Raw genomic sequence first — 15417 nt, 5'->3', positions numbered from 1 at the left:
ACACACAAACTTCAAGCAGGATGAAGCTCATCAAAATACATCTTCCTGTTCTGTGTTGGACTATGCTCAGATCTAGGAAAATAATACAATAAGTGATAAGGAAGTTAAATCTCCCCTCAGAGCTTAGAGGAGAATCAAGTTCATTATGTCTGTGTGTTCAAGGCCATTTTTTAATGGATAGTCCACAAAGGATTACATTAATTATCACCTCATCTGTGTGTTTCCCCCACATGCTGAGGGTAGAAATCATGCCATCCCTCAAAAACAAATATAAGTTATTTCTCTTTAATATCTTTATATAATAGTGGTAATGAAGGAGCCAATAATCTTCAATTTGTACTTTCTACTTTCTTTGAAATCTATGAACAAATTACACATAACATAAAATACTTCCTCTTAAGACATAGAATTTATTTTCTCAATGAAAAAATTTCTAAGTTACTAAAACTAAGATTTTTACTGAAAAATACATTTTTCATTTCTGTAATAAATGTCACAATATAATGATTTATATATTTAACTAAGTCAGAAGAAGAAAAATATAAATGTCATATTAAGTAGTTAAATTTCAGGTAATAAGTTATACCTCCTGCTACAATTTTAAATAGATCAGCTCCAGAAAAGTAAGTGGAGGTTTTAATCGTGCTCTGCTTCTTCTAAGTTGTTTCCAATGAAAGATGTGTAAAAGATAAGGACAGATACCAAGAGACAATAGGAAGTAAAACTACTGGATACTCTAAGTTCTGTCCAAAACTCTATTATCAGACAAGTTGTGTTTGAAAATCCACGACTGCTTGTGAAACATGGCCTTCATTATAAGACTGGTTTAAGAATATATATGGCCTAGGTTAACAGTTTTTGTTGTTGTTGTGTTTATTCATTTTGTATTTGCCCTACAAGATCTAATTACAGCATAAACAGCTTTATCCAAATACTGGCAGTTGATGGGTCAATCTTGATTAGGAGCAATTTCCGTTTTGAATCTCTAAAACCAATCTTCTTTTCCCTTTTCTGGTGAGCTTGATTTTCCTCTGTGTGCCCCCAGGGAATGCATTTTCCCTGCATGCAGAGTGGAGAATTGCTTCTTTGGGTCCCACTTCCAAATTCTTGCTTATGCCAGTTCCAAATTTAAAAATTCCTTCAGCAGAGCATAATCTCAAATTCACAGTCTCAGTCTTGTCCATGTCCTTCTGTATCTAAGATTTTTGTGTTAAAGAGAAATCGAGAATTAACTAGGGAATTTGTTGATTTGCTCCCTAAAATACCGTAAAAGTGGAGTTAATGATCAGCTTCTTGCTGAAATGTACTCCTCTCCCGCTAGGAAGAAACCATTTTCTCACGAATTTAAACAAGACTATTTTGGACTTATAGGTCAGAGAATCAGGTTTATTGTATTGCAGTAGGAGGAAAACTTGAAGAGCTTTGCTTTAATATATTCTGAAGTCCTTCAAAAATAATACTGCCCAATTTAAAATGTGTCCACACTGAAGTACTTCATTTCAGAAAGTATGTGTTTTTAATACTTTCCTATTAACTAAAATGATTATATTCAAACCTTTATTTTGCCAGGAACTGTTTCTAAAAGCAAATTAATATTTGACATGAATAAAGTAATTGTTTTCTTATGATATTTTGATAATTTCTCTTGGTCTTTTGAATTAATATGCCATTTCTCATTATTTAAAATGAGGAATTTATTGTTAGTAAAAATATTTTCCAACATTTTAATAAATATTTATTGATGATATAGAATTTCTTCTCTGCACAAAACATAGTAATACTTGAAATCCACCTGGAAGTAAAAAAGTATTTCCAAATTCTTTACATTCTCTGATTAGATGAGAAACCAAAACTTGTTTGAGTATAAAGCATTGTATAATATTACTTTTATATTGCACAATAGCAGTGATATATCTTGTCTAAGCATTCTTTTATTAAAACTTGTATTTTTGGTCTGCGATGCCAGAGGGCCCGGGTTCGATTCCCGGTGCCTGCCCATGTGAAAAAAAAAAAAAGTTTGTATTTTGTCACAGTTCTAGTTTTTACCATAAAAAATTCCCATCTCTGCAAACGAAATAAAATGACTTTACTGGTTTAAGTAGACCAGCAAAGCTTGCTATGTCATTTTTCTGTACTCCTCAACATCCTTTTCTTTATATGCTATTAATATTCCTAAACCTTATGTAATTAATATTATGCCTAAATATTATTACACTCATCACATAATTATATTATATATTATATTGTTAATACTTATCTTACAATATTATTTTATAGTATATGGCTTGATCTACTCTGTTGGGGTTTTCCCCTGCTCCAACCCAATAAATAAGGAAAAATTTACACATGTCCCTCCTCCAAATGTACACACATTGATCATTTTTCTTTATATTAGTTGGCTTTACTAGGATTCTAGGAGATCTGTGACCTATGTAGAGTATATATATATGTGTCTTCTCATTTTGCAAAGCAAGTTTGTGTTAATAAGGACTGAACTGGAAAATTTTTGCTCTCTTTAGTGCAGCACACTGTTGACCTTGAACTTGAGGAAGTTGGAGGAGACTCTTCACCTAGAAGGAGGAGAATTTCAAATTTCAGATTTTTAAAACTTATGTGCCTAAGAATCACCAGAGATATTTGTCACATAGGCAGATTCCAAAGATTCTGAGTCTCTGAGTCCAGAGTAGAGCTCAAGAATTTGAGTCTTCAGCAAGGATCTCAGGTTATTATAATGAAGACGGAGTTTAGATCTTCTCTGGAAAACACTGCTGAAAAGCGCCTAGCTAGTTAAATGTTTTGTGGAGCCATTGTTATAGCAAGTGAATAAAAAAATTCAACACCACTTCACTAATAGACATCCACAGTCAGAATCAAGGAAATTATTTTACTACTACATGAAAAGTGCCTAATGCAAAACTGAGCAGAAGGAGAAGTCACAATCACAATATTGTTGAGTGGATTGTAAAGCATTATTTTTAAAATGTTAAAATTTGTTCTCGGTCAGCATATTATTTAAATTTTCAAAGGAATAGAATAGCATTTTTTCATCCCCTATGAAGCAGCAATTTAGAGTAGAAAACTTTCTAGATTTTAAATCAGAAAAGACCAAATTTGAGTCCTGATTCTGCTAATCATTAACTTGATGCTGAGCAAATTTCTTCATTTATCTTGCTTTCCTCAGATTAGAGTTGAAAGAATAAGGAGATAGAATGAGGTAAAGGAAAAGCTCTTGAAAACTCTAAAAGACTATAAAATGTAAATTAGCATTATTATTGTTCTCGGTAGTTGGTTTGGTATGCGTCAAAGCACACTTGAGCAGGAAACCTGATGTTCTGAGTGTACTGCCTTCTACTGAGTCTGGCAAGAAGACAGTAGTTGATTACCTCTTGCTCCTTTTGGCTCTACCTGGGAAGCTCTATCCTCAGAAGATAAGTAACTAAGTTCCAACAACCCTATCCACAGCTACAGCAATGCCATCCTTGTGGGTACCCAGCTGTCTCTTCCCTTGTGCTATTCTGCCATCCTTATTATTAAAATTCTCAGCATCTCCATTACTAAAAGCTTGGAATCTTCGAAACTTGTTTAGCTTTGCAGAAGAATGCAATGCAATCCTTATATCCTATAAAAATTATAACTATAGTTTTTCCATCATTGATTTCTCTTTTCAATATATTCAGAAATGATCTCCAATATGTTCCAGGATTAGGGATTTATTTTGATCTTTTAAAAAATAAAAGGGAAGCTTTCATTTAAATCAGGAGTTCCAAATAGATTAAAGCAAGACTGGAGGCTTAGTTTTCCACTAAGGACAACACCGCTGATTTATATAAGAAATTAATAGTTGAAGAAAGTAGTCGATAATGGCTCCTTATTGCTTATTGCATTACATTCAGAATCTTTTGCTTGGTCTTTAGGGTCTTACTATTAGTAATAAAAGATACTCCACCTGGAAAGTTTTATGCCTCGCTATCGTCTCTCATCCTAACAAATGTTCTCTTCTCCAATCGGTTTCCTCTGTTTGCTGTCCTCACACTATACCTCACTCACCCTTGTCTCCATTAGTCTTTTGGTGCTTATTCCCTCCCAGCTGAAATGCCCTCCATCTTCTCAATGCCCAAGCAATTTATTCTTCAAAGCACAGATTATATTCCACTCCCTCCCAAGTAGTATTCTGCTTGAAAAATCAGTATCACCCAATACTGTCTTCAATAATTGCTTATTTGACTTAAGTATCCCTAATTTCTTCATGAGTGTTTATCAACTAAAAATAATAACATAGTTACTTAAGAGGATGTGCTTATATTCCTTCCATACAGAAGTCAAATATTTGTGAATACTAATTTACTTCTCTAAGTAACCCTGGTCCATTTTACTCTGTCTAGTGATTAAAATGTAGTTAAACATTTAACTTTACTAATTTATCTTTACATCTTTACTCCTTAATTTAATAAAAATAAATACAAGTGGTTTATTATCAAAAAGGAAACTAAGAAGTAATGTGTATTTTGCTTAAAATAGAAAAACAGTCATTTTTTTCAATGACTAGAGATTATCTTATTGCCAATTAAACACATGAAATACATACAACTTTAATTTTCTGGATAGGTTTATGCATAACAATAAGCTTCCATAAGCTGTTTGGTAATTATACATTATTAACCATATATGCAATATATAAAAATGCTTTAAATTGCCTATTTCTAAAAACAATATTTTGATCGCTATTTAAAAACAGATAAAAATAATAAATATACTTGGTCATATTAAAATTAAGTTATTGACTTCCAAAACATCTAATTGTAAAGTTACTTCCTCTTTAAACTTCTCCCTGGCTCAATCTCCTCCTGTTCCACAATTTGTATGTGGATAGAAAGAGGATAGCATTCTAGAGCAGGAAATACATCTAGTATAAAGTGGAAAAATGCAGTATGGTCTTCAGCTCAAAAGGAACAGCTCTTATTTCCTGGGGAATTATAGAAATCACTCCTTGTATTATCAAATGCTGGAGACCAGCATTTCTTATCACCTTCATTTAGCTCAAGGATCTTAACAGAAGTAGGTCATAATTGGACCCACACCCAACTCATCATTCTATATAATTATGACACAGGCATTATTAGGCTGACCAATTACAGAAATGTCAACTCTTTAAAACTTCCAAAATCTATAGCAAGAATCTGAGGACCACTCCAATCTTGGGAAACACAATATCTTAACTCTACCCAACTGGGCTACCCTTGTTTTCCAAAGGGCTTGCCCATCATAGTTATTACTTTGTCCACAGAATCAGGTTCTAATTGCCCACCCTTAGAAGAAGAGAATTAGGGGTGAACTGTGAGTTCATATTTTTATCTCATGTTTCTGCTTATGCTAGTATTTCAAAATGTGAAAACTGAACTTAGCCATGACTTTTTATATTAAACTTGATTTTCCTTTCTACTGTATCATGCTACTAATCTACAAGCTTGCTCTCTATTATTTTGTCCATACTCATACAAAAATAACTCCAATTATAAATGTGTGACAGGTACATTAGAACCTTCATTCCTTTTTCCTATTCTCATAGTATGTCATATCCAAAACATTTGGAGGCTCAGGTTGGGCAGTGTACTTATGTTGGTATTTTCCATTGAGTAATGTTTGAAATAGAGTTGTATTGTTTGCTACTAAATCTGATTCAAAAATTTAAATATATTTTATTTTTCTAAATCCTCCCATTGATGAAAAATAATATATAGTGGTTATTACCTTTAGTAAAAAGGACATGAAACACTAAGTTTATTTGAAATTAATGTCAATTGTCTGAACTATAGAAAGTGTTCAAACACGAATTTTAATAGTCTATGATATATGAAAATCTGCTCAGTTTTATGCTGTTTTTAAATGAGTAATAAATACATGCTGTAATTTGATATTGCTTAGTCCCCAAAACACAGTAAAATATATAATAAATTATATTCTTCAAATAATGAGTATTGGCTTTAACTTAATGGTTTCAAAATATCCTATAGCATTCTATTGAGAAAACTACAAAGGAAGAAGAAAAAATGCAACAGACATGATCTCAGATGTCCAAGTGTTTTTCAAAGATTTTGTGGAAGCCTGAGAAAGTGAGTACCTATCATTTGACTATAAAATCTACAATAACTTCATCTCTGGTCCTTCAGCTTACTTCACTCAAATTGAAAACTTAACATTCTCATTTTTAAAAATCCATTTAAAAAAAAAGGCAGTTCCTTTTATTTTCCTAAATTAAAAAAAATCAGTTAAAAAATAGTTATCAAATTACTGTCACTAAATAACATTCAAGTGCAAATGGGGAAAGACTATGGACTTTTCTTCATCCCTATTCTGTGTTTTATTCTGAGTTCCAATCTTTCAAGAATAGTTTTAAATGTAATAGCATTGAATTACTTATTAGGTTTTGAGAAACATTTTCTTTCAACTTTGTCCCAAATTAAATTTTGATAGAGAAGAAGTGGAAGGAATTGTTAGTACTTAAGAAGATGAGAAGAAAAGGTTATGATGTTGGCTAAATAAATAAAATATGTTTGCACATATCCCACAGAGAAAAATACATTTTCATTTATTAAGGAAACTATGTTAGAAGGGCATAATAAGAAAACAAACAAGCATTTACACCTATACCCAAATATTTGTGAATGAATAATTGTACTTCCTGGAGAGATCTGAATTTGTTTTTGTTGTTGCTTGTTTTCTCCTCTTTCTTCCCCTCACCCTCCCTCTTCTTCTTTCAATTTATTATTTAACTATGATTTAAATAGTGGATGGATGAGCATTTGACATTTGTGCTTGATTACTGAAGTGTTAAATGGGATAGGGAGCAAAATGTCTATTCCCCTTAAAATCTTTGCATTTGCTAGCAACCCTCCCAGGACTCAGACTGAGCCCACAACTGTAGCTTGCCCTTGGGCTTACTTTTGGGATCAACCCATCAGCTGGGACCATTGTTGCTTGGAGACAGGGAGCTTGCGCAAAGGACCTGGCTTCACATACATTGATCATAGGCTTTGGGCAAAACTAACTTGAGAGCTGGGGGGTTATTACCTACTACTTAGCTTGCTGAAAACTGTTTTGGCACAATGAATCTCTTTGTTGAGTCTTCAGAGCAAATTTCATCTTGTACTTTGTCAGGCTTAACTCAGCTGAATTTAACTTTCTAATACTAGCAAAATTGGACTACCACATTTGCCTGTTCAAAGATACAGATGTCCAGATCATGTATTGATGCTGCTCTTTTTTTTTTCCTAACAGCTTTATTCACATACCATACAACCCATCCTAAGTGTACAGTCATTGGCTCTTGATATAATCACATAGTTATGCATTCATCACTACAGTCAATATGAGATCATTCTCATTTCTCCTGAAGAAAAACATCTCATATCCCTTAAATTCCCCTTCTATTGACATTAAGCTTTGGAATAGTGCTTCTGTTATAATAAATGAAAGAATATTACAATGCTACTGTTGACTATAGACCTTAGTTTAAATTAATTGTATTTTTCCCAAATAACACCCTATTATTAGCACCTTGTAATAATGACTTACATTTGTTCTAGTTCTTGTAAGAACTTTCTTATATTTGTACAATTAACCACCATCATTGTTCACTTTAATTTTCAAAAGTAATACAGTCCCAGTTTTATCCTCTGGCTTTCCTTCTGGTGACCCACATGACTCTAGCCTTCCTCTTTCAACCATACTCACACTTAGCTTTGTTAATTACACTTACAGTATAGTGCTACTATTCCACAGTATTATGCTATTTCTGAACCTTTACAATCAGCCTTATTGAGCATTCTATACTCCTTAAGCATGAGTTGCTCAATCTCTGCCTTCTTTCTATCTCCTGATACCTATGCTCTAGAATTTAACTCTCAAAGGTTGCTCATCATAGTTAGTTTATACTAGTGAGACCATACAATACTTGTCTTTTTGTTTCTGGTTTATTTCACTTAACATAATATCCTCAAATTTCATTCACATTACTGCATGCCTCACAATTTCACTCATTTCTGCAGCCACACAAAATTCCATCATATATATACATTACAGTTTGCCCTTTCACTTATTAGTCAAAGGGCTCTTGGGCCACCTCCATTCACTGGCAGTTATAATAATATCACCATAAACATCAGTGTGCAAATATGAATTTGTGTCCCTGCTTTCAATTCTTCCAAGTACATACTTGTAACGAGATTGCTAGATCATATAGCAATTTTATACTTAGCTATCTGAGGAAATGCCACACTGCTCTCCAGAGGAGTTGCATCATTCTACATTCCATCCAATAGTGAATAGGTACAACTCTTTCTCCATATCATCTCCAGCACTTGTAGTTTTCTGTTTTTCTGTTTCTTTTTTTTAAAACACTTTATTTATACATGATGCATTTCCTCCAAAGTGTGCAATCAATGTCTCCTGGTATAGTCACATAGTCATGCATTTACCACCACAATCTATATGAGAACATTCCTATTTCTTCCAAAAAGAAAGAAGGAAAAATCCCATACCCTTTCCTTATATCCCCCTCTTAATAGAACTTTTTCAAATGTGGGGGGTGAGGGGGAGAAACCCCAGTTTCCTTTTATTGGGAATAGAATTTATAGTATGGATTTCTCTTATTCTTTTTCATGTATGTATTTGGCAAAACAGTAAATAATTAAGAGAAAGTATTTCTTGGAGACATATCAGGGAATGGAATTTGATAAATTTCTTTTCTGAAGAAATTGCCATGGAACTTTTAAGATACTTCAATTTTTAAATGATATGCAATTTAGCTATAGTTGAGTCTTAAATTTGAATTTTGTTTAAGTTGTCCTCCTTGGAAGATTCACTGGAGTTCCTGGATCTAAATCTGGGTGTTTTTTTTTTCTTTTGTCTCTTTCACCATTTCTGGAAAGTACTCAGTCATTTTTAAATGACTGAGTATTTGAAAGTACTCATTCAAATATAACCCCTAGCCCATTCCCTCTTCTCCTTCTAGAATTCCAATTAGAAATATATTAGATCATTTTATTCTGTCTTTCATGTATCTTAATCTCATATTTTCTTTCTGTATCTCTGGACTACTTAATAGTCAAATTTCTCTCTATCTGCATTTAATCACCTGTAAAATCATCCATTGAGTTTTATAATATGAAAAATATATGATGTTTTTCAGTTTTAGAAGTGTTGGATTGTTTATACATACAGTTCTTTATTAATGATTTTATTTCATTTTTTTAAAACATTTAAATATAGTTTATTTTTTTTTTTTCTGTTTTTCTGTTCCTATCACTGGAGACTTTAGAGCCTTGTTTGTTTATACTTATTTTATTCATGGTGCCTTGCTTTCATATATGTTTATTGATTTTTTTTTTTCCTACTTACTTTGAACTGTGAACATTCTCTGAAGCTTGGTAAGAAGGGCGGACGCCTTCCTGGGAGGATTATCCTTTGCTTCTTTCAGACATTTGTGGGTATTATCATTTCTGTTTCAATTTAAATCAAATTATTGACTTGAAGTTTTAGATTTATGTTTCATAACATCAGATAGTGTGAATTCAGGATAGACCCTTAAATAGAATCCAGATTGTAAGCATGAATCTCCAGAAGAAAATTTTTCTACCTCCAATCTGCATTGTTTCAAGTTTCAAAATAGGTATTTTTCTTTTTTCAGTGCCTGATTGCTACAAGGGTTTGTATCAGTCTACTAAAGCTGCTGAATACAATAAGCCAGAGATGGGTTGACTTTTACAATGGGTATTTATTAGCTTACACACCTACAGTTCCAAGGTCATAGAATGTCCAAATTAAGGCTTCAACAGGATGATACCTTCTCTGAAGAAAGGTTACTGGCAACCAGGATACCTCTGTCAGGTGGAAACATGCACATGGCCCCTGGTCTGCTCATCTTTCTCTCCTGGGTTTTGTTGTTTTCAGCTTCTGGCTTCAGTGGCTTTCTCTCAGCTCCTCCAGGGCCTTTTTCTCTGTGAGATTCTCTTAATTTCATCTCTCTTAAAGGACTCCAGTAAAATGATTAAGACCCACCTTGAATGGGCTTGGTCCCATCTCAAAACCTAATCAAAAGTTTCCACCCACTGCTGCAATAATGGGATACTCATATGGAAAAACAATGAAATGTGACCCCACCATACTTTTTTTGTATGCTTACAAAAAAAAAAAAATCCACCCACAATAGGTCTGCACCCCAGGAATGGATTCAAAGAAAATGGCCTTCTCTGGAGTAGTTAATAGCTTTAAACCACCAAAGGGTTTATTTTCTATTTCCTTCTTAAACTGGAAGTATAGCATTTGGAGTTCTCGTTTCATTTAGAATGGGTCTTCTAATATAATTCCTAACTTAAGTAGAGTATGGGCTTTATTTCCTATTCCTGAGCCCTTAAAAAATAATTCCTGAAAGCATCTGAGTCCAACAGATCCCTTAAGGCAAAAAGCCAACTTTGGTGCTTTGGCACTCTCTTGTTCCTGCCTTTAATTCATTTTTGGCCTAAGTAGTATTTACATTATTTTCCAGCACTGGCATGCATTTAAGTTTTTAAAAATACATTTACTCAGTGTGCTGGTTTGAAAGGATGTAGGTACCCTAGAAAAGCCATGTTTTAATCTTAATCCCATTTTGTAAAAGCAGCTGTTTCTTCTAATCCTTATTCAGTATGTATGTTGGAAACTTTAATTAGATTATCTCCATGGAGATAATCACTCAAGAATCTCCATACATCCCCATCCATTGTAGGTGGGTCTTGATTACTTTACTGGAATCCTATAAAAGAGGAAACAGTTTGGCAAAAACTGGAGATTATGAGAGACCAGAGAACACTGCAGCACCATGAAGCAAAGGGTCCACCAGCCTGCAACTTTTGCAGATTAACAAAGAAAATACCTCTGGGGAGCTGGACAGGAAGCTAAACAAATGATGCAGTGTTCCCCATGTACCCTTCCAGCCGAGAGAGAAACCCTGACCATGTTTGCCATGTGCCTTTCCACTTGAGAGAGAAACCCTGAACTTCATCAGCCTTCTTGAATCAAGGAATCTTTCCCTGGATGCCTTAGATTGGACATTTCTATAGACTTGCTTTAATTGGGACTTTTTGTCAGCCTTAGAACTGCAAACTAGCTACTTATTAAATTCCCCTTTTTAAAAGTCATTCCATTTCTGGTATATTGCATTCTGGCAGCTAGCAAACTAGAGCACTCAGCAATTTCAGTTGTTTTCAGCAAAAGAATCAGTTCAGGTACTTAGTTCACTATGTTACCAGTACGGAATTAAAACTGTTTTTTATCGTATTAATTGCATTCATTATAATCATCTTAAGCCTTTATTCAATGTTATTACAATTTAGGTTTTTTGAGAATTAAACTGTTTCATTTCTTTGTAAAAACTTATCAAGAGTAATTTGAACAGTTTGCCCTCTTCTCGTCAAATAAACCATGATATTGAGCAAACATATTTTTTATGCCTTGATGAATTTTCATATTTCTTTCTAAGCTTGGATCAGCTATCACATTTTTATCCTTTGTGCTCTCAATGTTGTGAAATATCTCCAAGATTTCCCTTAGCATGGTGTTTTGGTCAGAGTCACTTCTCCTGAGACATCATCATTCTTTTCATCTCAACTACCTTTCTCATTTATGTTGATAAGCTCACCTTCACTAAGTTCCTCTGGCTGTACATCTGGAGTCTTCAAAGGCAGAAGTGTCAACATTCCCATGGTCAGCCATTACTTCTCTAACACCATTACAATGTCCACCAGACAGAGAGAGAACCAAAAAGATCTCCACTCACTCCATTACAGGTGCCAGGGTTGCTAACAGAAGCACAACTCACACAGCACTGGATGGAACAACAATTTATTTACATAGAGAAGAGACAGAGCAAAGTCAGTTTCACCAGCGGACATCCATTCCCCATAGCCAGCGATGTTCTATGTGTAGCATCTCCGTCTTGTATTTGTGTGCCATAGTGGAATAGCCCTGCTTCTTGTCCACCAGGGATGACTCTACCACTGCGGTGCAAATCAGATGACATAAAACATGCCCACCGGAATAAGACTGTCTCCACTGAGTATTTACATTTGCTCTAAACAAGAGGGGAAGGAATGTACTGGCAGTTCCTACAATCCCTAGGAGATTGTGTTTTAATCTGTCAAGCTGACACATCTGGTCCTGAGCATAGGATGTACTTGTGGGTCCCAAAGAAAGGCAGCAGTTCATGCTGAGACTGTCCCCTACTACACATTCAGTTCACATTTCACATCCAATGTTACCACTTTTTATATCTTGGCTGCTCTTTGATATTTGTTGGCCAATTTCCTCTTTTGATTATTCTTTTTTAAAAAAAATTAAGCTTTTTATTTTGAAATACTTACAAATTTACAGAGCAGTTACAAAAATAATAAAAATCCCATACAGAGAACTTTTAAATACCTCCATCCCCCTAGATACCCAGGTCTACCAATTTTATCATTTTGCCACATTTGCCATATCTATCTATCTATCTATCTATCTATCTATCTATCTATCTATCTATCTATCTATCTACCTACCTACCTACCTATCTCCCCTTCTGTCTATTTATCAGTCCATTTTCTGAACTTGAGTGTAGTTGTACATATCATGCTCCATGAACACTTAAGACTGCCATGTATATTTCCTATGAAAAATGATATTCATTTATGTATCCACTTTAAGTACAGTTATCAAGTTCAAGAAATTTAATATTGATAGAAAATTCAAAATCTGTATTCTACTTTCTTCATATATCTCAAAAATGTCCTTTTAAGCCTTAGTTCCTCCCTTATTAGATATTGTCCAGGATCATCTACTGCCTTTAATTGTCATTGTCTCTTTAGTTGCTCTTTCCATTTTTTTTTATGGGAACATATATAAAACATTCACTTTCCCAGTTTAGCAAGTCCCAAGCAGTGGGATTAATCCTATTCACTGTGTTGCCGTGCCCTCACCACCTTCCATTACTAAAACTTTCCCATTTTTCTAAACAGAATCCATACACCCTTTGTTCATAAATCCTCCATTCCCCATGACCCCTGTCCCTGGAAATTTGTACTCTAAATTCTATTTCTATGTTCTTGCATTTTCTCTGATATTTTCTTCATCGTTACCATTGGGGCTTAAATGTAACATTCTAAGTCTTTAACAACTTTGAATGCTTTGATACCAACATAAACTTCAATAGTATACAAAAACTGTTGACTTATAGCCCTCTGTCTCCTTACCCTTATGTAGTTCTTGTCACAAATGCATGTTTATGTATTATGAGTCTCAAACCATTGAGTTCTCATTTTATTTTGTGCCTTTTCTTTTCTTGATCCTGTGGGAAATAAAAAGTGGAATTACATATCAAAAAGAAAATAATACTGACACATATGTATACCTGTCAAACTTTCATCAGAGATATTTATTTTTTCATGCAGCTTTGATTTATTGTCAATAGTCTTTTACTTTTAACCTATTGAATTCTCTTTAGGATCTTCTATAGGTCTTGTCTGGTGGCAATAAACTCCCTCAGCTTTCATTTATCTGGGAATGTCTTAATCTCTCCATTACTTTTGGAAGATAGTTTTGCTGGACATTGAACTTTTGGTTGGTAGTTTTTTGCTTTCAGTTTTTGAAATATGTCTTCCCACTCCTTCTTGTCTCCATGGTTTCCATAAGACATGGGCACATAATCTTACTGAGGCTTCCTTGTACCTGACATATTGTTTCTCCCTTGCAGCTTTCAGAATTTTCTATCTTTGGTATTGACAGTTTGAGTATAACATTGCTTGGTGTGAGTCTATTTGGGTTTAACCTGTTTAGATTTGGTTGGGTGTCTTTGGATATGTGCATTCCTGTCTCTCATTAAATCTGCTAAGTTTTCAGCCATTCTTTCCTTGAATATGTTCTCTGCCCCTTTCTCTTTTTCTTCTCTTTCTGGAACTCCCACAATGCATATATTGTGGGTATGCATGATGGTGTCCCACAGGTTCATCAGGCTCTGACTTTTCTTCATTCTTTCTTTTTTTCTGTTCCTCAGACTGAGTGACTTCAATTGTGATGCATGGACTATCACTTCCTGGTTCTTTGTATGTTTTGTAATCTTTTATTGAAACCTGGACATATTGATATTTTAATGTGTTATCACTGGGATTTAGACTCTGAGATATCTGTTCCATGAGCTAGTATTGTGACAGAGCTTTTCTTGCATGTCTAGAAAAAAATAGGGCAAGAAAATGCTTTTCCCAATCTGTCCAGATTGAATTGTGGGAGTGTTCTCTTTCAGATCTTATCCATACAATAAGTTTAGAGAATAGGCCAAGGCCAAAGCATTGGGGCTGCCCTAATTCTTTCTGTACATATGCTGATGTGGCCCTGGAAATGCCCTCATTTACATGGATACGAATATCCCTTCTTCTACAACAGTTTCCTTAAGGTGCTGGGCACTGCACTTTATTTCCTACAGTCAGCAGTCCCTTGCCCCAGGCAGTGACTTAACTTTTCTCAAACAGCATTTTGTAGGAGAGCTTGGTGGGCTGATTTCTACTTGCAGGGCAAGTTCTGAGATGATGAGACCCTGAAGCCACCACCAGACAGACTGGGAAAGACATACGTGATCCCAATATATGTACAAAGGTTACTATTTTCCCTCCAGAACCAGGACCAGAGTTCTGCACAGGGAGTGCAGACTGGCTCCACACTGAACCAGTGAGTGATAACAGAGGGGCCAGCCAGGGCCCCATATGATTCTACCATTTTTAAGTAGCCTTTTCCTTGATTCAGCACGCACATTGTTACTGCCATGCTTTAATGTTTTTTGGAGCTTTGAAAAAAAATGTTTATGCTAGTTCTTGCTATTTATTCCTAGCTTCTGTGGGACAACAGAGCCTTGAAGCATCTCATTCCACCATCATGATTGGGAGGGGCTTATAATTTAGGTTTTTCTCTTCATCTTTCTGACATTACAATATATTTATAAGATCTACAATGATGGATTGGTTCTCAGACTTTTTCCTTATTTCTGAAATCATTTTTTAACTTATTTATACTGCTCATGTTGTTTATAGCTCTCCCTTTATCGAAATACTTATTTATAACATAATACAGGGAATCTTCTCCATTTATGTTGTTTTCTTTCATATTCTTATATATTGTGAACTTTAAACCTTTGTCTTCCTCCTTTTTTTCCTTTCTTCCTTACTTCCAAGCTTTCTTCTTTCATTCCTTCCTTTCTTCTCATTTCTCCCATTTTACTCTGCTATACAATTATGAACATTTGTCTTTCCTTCACACAGGAATGGCAGAATTGGAGGCTGAGCAGGCAGTGCAGAGATGGGACAGCTGGACACTGAGCATGGAGGCAAGGAGGACTGAAGCACAACTGTGGAGGAATGT

General features: G+C 34.6%; 1 long non-coding RNA gene across 1 annotated transcript; it reads left to right on the top strand.

The window, feature by feature from the left end:
* The first annotated feature begins 5108 nt into the window (after positions 1–5108).
* LOC143647942 (uncharacterized) lies at positions 5109–15382 on the top strand. Its single transcript, XR_013158266.1, has 3 exons — positions 5109–5334; positions 6012–6110; positions 15318–15382. It is a non-coding gene; the product is annotated as an uncharacterized LOC143647942 (long non-coding RNA).
* Positions 15383–15417: the final 35 nt, after the last annotated feature.

The sequence above is a fragment of the Tamandua tetradactyla genome, chromosome 10 (genome assembly GCF_023851605.1).
Source record: "Tamandua tetradactyla isolate mTamTet1 chromosome 10, mTamTet1.pri, whole genome shotgun sequence".
Lineage (NCBI taxonomy): Eukaryota > Metazoa > Chordata > Mammalia > Pilosa > Myrmecophagidae > Tamandua > Tamandua tetradactyla.
The sequence above is the reverse complement of the archived record's forward strand: the minus strand, read 5'-3'. Positions and strand labels throughout refer to the sequence as shown.